Source organism: Salmo salar, chromosome 20 (genome assembly GCF_965601325.2).
Source record: "Salmo salar chromosome 20, fSalSal1, whole genome shotgun sequence".
Lineage (NCBI taxonomy): Eukaryota > Metazoa > Chordata > Actinopteri > Salmoniformes > Salmonidae > Salmo > Salmo salar.
In genome coordinates this window covers 11606189-11613659 of record NC_138310.1, presented here as the reverse complement: position 1 = coordinate 11613659, position 7471 = coordinate 11606189, and the positions used below count along the sequence as shown (strand labels likewise).

The window sequence follows — 7471 nt, the reverse complement described above, 5'->3', positions numbered from 1 at the left end:
TTCCTTGTGGGGACTGGCGAAATGTCCCTGCTTGTCAGAATGTTCCTTGTATTACGATCCTTGGGAGGACTTCTGGTCCCCACAAGGATAGTATAACTTAAACACACACACACACACACACACACACACACACTATAAAACACAAAATACTCAAAGAAACACATTCTCACACAGAGGGCCATGGTGTGGACAGACAGAGTCTTCAGACAGGCCAGACACGTCTTTGTTTAAGAGGGACAGTACGTTTGCTGGTAGCCCTACTAGCTCCTGCGATCCAGCACTGTACACTGTACCAGGCAAAACTGCCATAGAGTGCCAATCCCTCTTCCTCCTCCTCCACCTTGCCCAGACCAACAGACAGACAGCCAGGCTCCGGGGCTCGGTCTCCCCTCATTGGAGCAGACTCCTGTGGGGAGAGAGACAGGGGAGAGAGCTCAGGATCAGGCCTCCAAAGCCTGGCCCAATCACGGCGGGGGGGAGCCCCAGCCAAAACCAAGACGGCAGGACACCAGTTAGTGTTTGCGTGCGTACAGGCATGCGTGTGTTTTGTACTCTCTGGGAGTATGCTTTGCCTTGCAGACCAATGGAAAGAGCATACACTCTTGAACACAGAAAAGCTTGTAAAAGTTTGTAAATAATATTGTTTAATTCCTGTGATGATTCAACATCCTGTAGTGGTATTGTTCTGGACTCATATGGACTGTATCATACATTAGTATAAAGATTGTAGACAAAGAGATCCCCTCACTTAAAAAAACAGATTAGTGAATTTCCATTGTCCAGAATCATGTAAACAATATAACAGAATCAGATCAATACTAATGTGTTTGCACAAAGACAACAGCGTGATTCCCTAAACATCAGAGGACGCCAGTGCTTCAACCCAATCTTTAATAACAGTGTCCCCCTTTCTGTTCAGGAAAAATATTCATCCATATTTCACTAATATTTACAACATATCACCGCTCATGTAATATTATCCATCTGTACATCAGTTTTATTGATTTCAGTGGAAGCATGAAATAATATAGGAGTACCATTCAATATTGTTAGATTTTGAGATTGTAATATTTCATCACTGGAAAATAACCACGTAAAAATAAGTTCCTCTTCTGAACTCTTTTTTTGTGATTATTTAGTTGATACTAAGGCAAATTTCATTTCTTAAACTTTCTTCTTGCTGCTTTGGATGATTTTATCAGGTATTAATTTAACTATTTCCTGTATATTGTGGTTATTTAAAAAAATAGAAGACTGTAATTTGTTTTATTTTTTGTGCCCCTTATTGGACGGCAATATTATTTTGGGGGCAATAATCTAGCAAATATATGCCACCGCTGACAAAGGTCTGGGTGTCACTGATCCCTCAGAGGGCTAAATATACTCAGGAGTGACTGAGGCAGGTGGACTGGCTGGAGGGGAGAGGGGGACTTGGGGTGGGGGTGGGTGGTTGGCCAGAACAACTCCTGAGTTCAGTGTAGAAAGAGATCGGAGGCAAAACACAACCCAAAACTGGGGTTTCTGTTCAAAGCCAGCTGGTCTGGCTTTTATACATGCAGGACATTTTTTGTTTTGTTTTTCAGTTAACTTTTTACTCTTCTTTTACTTTTATCTCTAACATTTATCTATTTTTTTCCCACTTGTGACTGTTTGATTGAGCTAGCCTTCAATTGGTGCTGTAGGGTGATACTTCCTGGAGAAGCAAAGAACGGCACGGGTGAGTTTACAGAGCACAATCCCACCTTTCCCTTTCCCTCTCCATGGTGTACTGTAACTTTCTACTTGTGAAAAAATCAGGTTCTGGCAGTGGTACTCTTTTTGCCATAGAGTGGATGATGGCATGTTCCAAGCCACCAGCCATAAATGTGTCAAACAACTAACTCTCTTGTAATATAGTATTCGCATATTGTTAGTAAATTATTCATTTTGACTTTATTGAAAAGTGAAACAATAATTTTGTTGTGTTATCAAACCCATATGGACAGACAAGGGCAGATAATTGACGCTAGGTTGTTTTACCTTAGGTACTTACACTTAGTGCGTGACAGAGAACCAAGTGGATGGAAAATCTTAAGGGTTGAGCTATGCTGAAGTTGGAGATCGGGCAGTCACAAACAGCTGTTGCCAATCACTTCTGTGCGAGTGAATGGCCAATCGAGGCTCCTGTAGCTACATATGTCTACTTTTTACTTCTCTAAGGCATGAGAAAAGGTTTGACTATCTAAAGAAGAACTTAATAATACTGTGTTGTTTTTTTTGTTTTAATTCTTCAGTCAGTTTGGGTTATTGATCTTCCTCAGGTTAATTGCTAATAACACCTCACTGCGCAATCTGAAATACTCGTGTGCCTGGCTTCAACATGCTGTTTTCCTTACAAATGGCTTACACCTGCAAGGTAGCTACCTAAATGGCTGCTGCAGACTTCAATATCCATTTTTGTCACACAGATTAACACTAAGTAAGATATTACACGCTGAACTGTGAAACAAAGAGGAAATGTGTCATATTACACCAACTGAAGGGAGTTGATATTGAACCAACTGCCTCTCTGAAGGCAGGGGTAGACAAATGCACTCAATAGCAGGCAAACGTCCTAAAACAACCAGGAAGAATTCCATATCCAAACAAAAGTTTAGTTAGATTTTTATGGATGCTGAATGGCTTTGTTAAACTTTTTCTTCGGACATTTGATTTAAGGAAGTCATTTTTGTATGCCGATTGGGCATGATTAGGCTCCCAGAATTTTCTGGGAGCCTAACTTAGCAACCAGTTTAAATACAACTGTTGATGGCCCATCAGCAGGCAATTCAGTAACAGTAATATCTATTATAACAATTTAATAATATCCATAATAACAATAATAATAATAATAACACAATTACTGCAAATGAACAAATGCACATTTGTATAATGGTATACATTGTACCATTCTTATTTCTCCCACAAAGATGATTGGGTTAACCCAGAGTCATATAGTGTATTAACCTAGAGTCGATGTCCGTGCCCCCACGGAAATCGAATTAGCATAATATAAAAATCCCCACAAAAATCTGTCAGTTTAAGCTAGACATATCTGTTTTCTTTTGCATCAATCAACTGTTTTAGGACATCGCATTTCCGCATCGGCAGTGAAAGGTGACAGAGCTAGAGCTGTGTTTGTCAGACCATGAGACATCCTGAAAATCGGTCTTCTCACAAAACTGTCTTCAGTGTCTGAACGGTTTTGCCTACAAACTATGGAAAGATGAGACTCTCCCTCTATGGAAATATGAGACTCTCATGAACACGATGTGGTGTTCTCCGTTTTGCTCTACGATCCCCCAAAAATGTTTGGGACTCGTCTGAAGTTGGTACAGATGATTTTCTATCAAATACTTTTTTCATATATTTTTTTGATACTTCAAGGGATCTTAAAATTCTAAATCAAATTAAAAAAATTATCATTGGTATGACCTTCTTAAAACAATTTCATATAGCTTAGTAGTAGGTTCAGGCATACATTGTGAGGCACAACCTTTTTTCCTCTTAACATTAACCCTGAAGAGAGGAGACATCTCTTCAAACCAGTTTACAAAAATCTCTCTTCACTTACAAACTTTTTACCACCAAATTCCACCGCTTTGATCGGAAGCGGAGTTGAGGAAACCCTCTCTGCAGGGTGGCGAGCTCTCTTATGCAGGCATCTCTCTCCCTTTGAACCTCCAACCACCACCTCCATCTTGTCGCTTCTCTACCACCCTGTACCATTTCCTGTGTCGCTTTTCTGTACCTACCCATCCTCTTGGAACCTTCTCACAGTCTTGATCCACTCCAAATTGACCTTCTATCAGTAACTACAAATTATGTTTATTGTGGGGTCAGTAGTACACCTGACAATCACAGAAAAAAGATAACCATGTGTTTAGGTCTTTGTTTGTATCTAAACTTGGCTACCTTGATTACAGAGATTAGACTTGAGCACATTATACTGGTCATTTTATAAGTCTGGTGCAATTGATATGCTTGTTTGGATTTACATTAAGCCTTACGTAGAAAATAGATTGCGGAGAAAGCAGGATCTATAGGCGTCCATAGCTACTGTTGTGTTTTAATTGCTCTTGTTATATGGCTTTGCAGTAGTTGTCATGGTTATGCTGGATATTGTTGATCCAGACGCCATGATCTTTGGATACACAAGCCATGTTATCGTAGAAAGTGCATTTCATATTCAAAATACATTATCACTTAACCAAGACGTATTATACACATGGAAGCAGTTTCATCGCAAAGGCATAGAAAGGACAAGTATCTTTGTTCCACTGTAATTGCTTGCAGTAACGGGCCTAGTATTTTTTTCCTTTCTCTTCTACTCGCTTTATTATTTCATTTCAAATTTCCACGTCCCAGCGGCAGTCAGGCCTCGTTTATGAAAAATACCTTTCCAGTCTAAGTCTACCCCCCTGAGCAGTGTCGGTGCCGTTTGTACAGTACGCCGCTCGGTTTCTCTGCCGCCCCTATAGAGTGCCAGTGCACTGGGGCTGCCTAAATCTACAAAACATTAATGGTGCTCGCACTACGCGAGGCAGCAAGTCTTTTGATCTGCAGCTAATCTCAGTGGCTTGCCTCCTGTCTGATGGCGTCTGAATAAGAATAAGTGTGACGCTGGAGGCACAGAGAGATTTAGACGCCGCCTCACGTCTGCCACACTGTGTCTTCCTTTGCCGGGGGTCGCCGGGCCTACTGGATCATGTTAGGTCTGCGTTTCACATTAAAGCACATCGACTTCCATTTGCTTTGCTTCACAGCTAGATGTTATCAGCGTCAGTTGCTGTATGTGGGAGATACATGCTGCATAGTTCTGCCGAGTGATGTTAAGTAGTCAGGAAAATGGGTGGAGGTCACCGCTGCTGTAAGTAGTTGTGCTGTGTAATGGTTGTCATGGGAATGATCAGTTCTATTCTCCCGTCCCCAGACCTCATGCCCTCATTTTAGGCCCCAGCCTTACTGATGCACAAACAGCTGTACCACTTTAACCTGGTGGTTTACAAGCCATGCAGGTCTCTGAAAGGCCCAAAGCCTTGCGTATGGACTGACCCTAGATCAGGTCTGGGTACAGTATTGAGAGGTCCTGGGGCCCAGGCTGAACAAGACCTAGGTGGAAGGACATCCTTGTCACGCAAGTGGCCTGGACTCTCAGTTCTCATTTGAATAATTTATGATTGGATTTCTTTCCCCCTGTAGCGTGCCAAAAGAGTAGGGCGATATCGCCACAGGACCCATCCCCACTCACACACATACTGTACACCCCCTAACCTATCAACCAATTCTGTTACACCACTCTTCTTCTGCCCATTATACCAGCTCTTATGGTGCTAAAGCAAGGTGTGCACTTGTGTTATGTAAGTGTATGCATGTACTGTACACAAGTGTGTGTGAGTGTGTGTGTGTGTGTGTGTGTGTGTGTGTGTGTGTGTGTGTGTGTGTGTGTGTGTGTGTGCAGCATGCCTAATTGCATGTATACTTCAGGGGCAAATATATCATTTTATAATATAAATGAATTCAGCAGCTGGTGAAGAGCACTCAGACTGTGTAAACTTCTTGTATATGCTGTATAATTACAGCTCAAACTACAAATGATGATCATGTCAGATTCTTAAATATGATTTACCTTACGGCAGTAGGATTTATGTCAACAATGACAATACTCTACCTTGATCGTTGAAATATTCACATTATGACCATGACTGCTGAAATGTCAGATCACGTGTGTGATCTTTCCACTGCCACAAGGTAACACACAACATCTGTCAGGTACAGCCTCTGCTCAGCCTCAGGAAACACTGGTTGGCACCCCTCCACTGGAGAAAGAAAATGTTACGTTGGCATCCCCACTATACAGGCTCTGTTATAGAGGGGCTGAAACAATAAAATAACTATGCCCGTTTCTGAGCAGTTAGGAGTGAATTACTTTCCAGCCATTCAAAAGGAGGAAAAATCATTAGCGAGGGAGAAGCTATTCTTTTTTCTCACATGAAGTAATCTGGAGACAAAGGGAACTTTGAGTGAAAGACTGAAATGTAGAGTGAAACCACAGCAATCCTGCGTTCTCTGAAGAGAAGAAAAGAGGAGTTTAGGAAGCAGAGACGACTGTCCCTGTCAGCATTTGTAATTTTAGCAGCTTGAGGGGCTACAGCAAATGGAAGTTTATGTGAATATTAAAACTCTTCATGTATCGATTAAATATTCAGCACTATTAATGAGGCTGTGTGATGCTATCTACAAAGGAATGTATTCTTAATATTTTACAATCCATTGAAACAAAGATGTAGCAATGCCATGTAAACCTTTCATTAACAAGAAAACTGTGTGGGATAATTTGATTTGTAGTTTCTTGTTAGATAGTTGAACAATGAGTCATCATAAGTTTCTCTGGCCAATGCCACGCATAGCTCATTTGCTAAGCCAATTGAATCAGCTTTGACAAGGGTCTATGGCTCCCCTATAGACAGCACCTATAACTGCATAATAACTCAACATACAGTGGAGGGTATAACAATACTTTGAGCTTTGAACATCAAACCCTGGGAAAACCCATATGATTATCTTATCATTATTAGAATAATTAATCAGTGCATCTATATAATCACCAGCCCAAGTCTTGTGGCGTATGTTTAGTATTGAACAGTTTGGCAGAGCAGGGTAGGTGGTGGTTATCTCAAGTTGAGGACCCAACCCGTCCCCAATGGTGGCCTCACCCTTCAGTACCTATAGCAGTAGTTCAGCCAGCGAACACAGTCACACGACCGTGGGCCTTTTCCTGTGGGGTAACAGAAGTGTCAGGCAGAATAAAGGGAGAGCTTGTCCTGCTGCTTGTGCCTCATCCATAATGTATCAGAGGTGTAGTGTTCGGACGCTGTTTGAACAAGACAACATGCAAGTTACCAAAAGTATCTCTCACGTGGCAAAGCTCTGTAACGATTTGACCACCAATTCACCAATCGTCAAGCAAAAGTTGTGGAAAACCTTCCCGTGCAGTTATGATAGTCAGTCGACTATATCAAATGAATTAGACATCTTATAAGCTTTTAGCATTGAGAAGTACAATTGTGAACATGTTACCACTGTATGTGCTTTACGTCTTGGTATTGTAGCTTTTGGCCTACAACATTTTTTTATTATACATGCCTCACCCAGAAAATTGCCTCTAGCTAAATGAACGCTCTTTAGGACTTTATGGGGGAAATAAAATACTGCCACAATGAATAGTGAAAAGACTGGATGTCTGTATTGTATGGAGGAATATTTTACAGTGCTCTTGATCCACTGCTGGTGGGGGGGAATAGTGAGGGGGTCGGACAGTAAAAGAAAGATAGTAATGCTGGTTGAGCCCTGTATTGGCCTGTCGGTCTGGGGGTTATACAGGTCGGTATAATCACCATGTGTCTCCTGCTAACGTTACACTGCTTTTATGGGTGAATTCAGTGGCTCGGGC

The 7471-nt window shown here is 41.6% G+C and overlaps 1 protein-coding gene across 1 annotated transcript in view; it reads left to right on the top strand.

Annotated features, from left to right (window-relative positions):
• The first annotated feature begins 1465 nt into the window (after window positions 1-1465).
• mef2cb (myocyte enhancer factor 2cb) overlaps window positions 1466-7471 on the top strand; it is a 98738-nt gene continuing 92732 nt past the window's right edge. The window contains exon 1 of the mRNA XM_082966193.1: window positions 1466-1717. The gene's annotated coding sequence lies outside the window, so the exon portion shown is untranslated. The remainder of the gene's footprint in view (window positions 1718-7471) is intronic.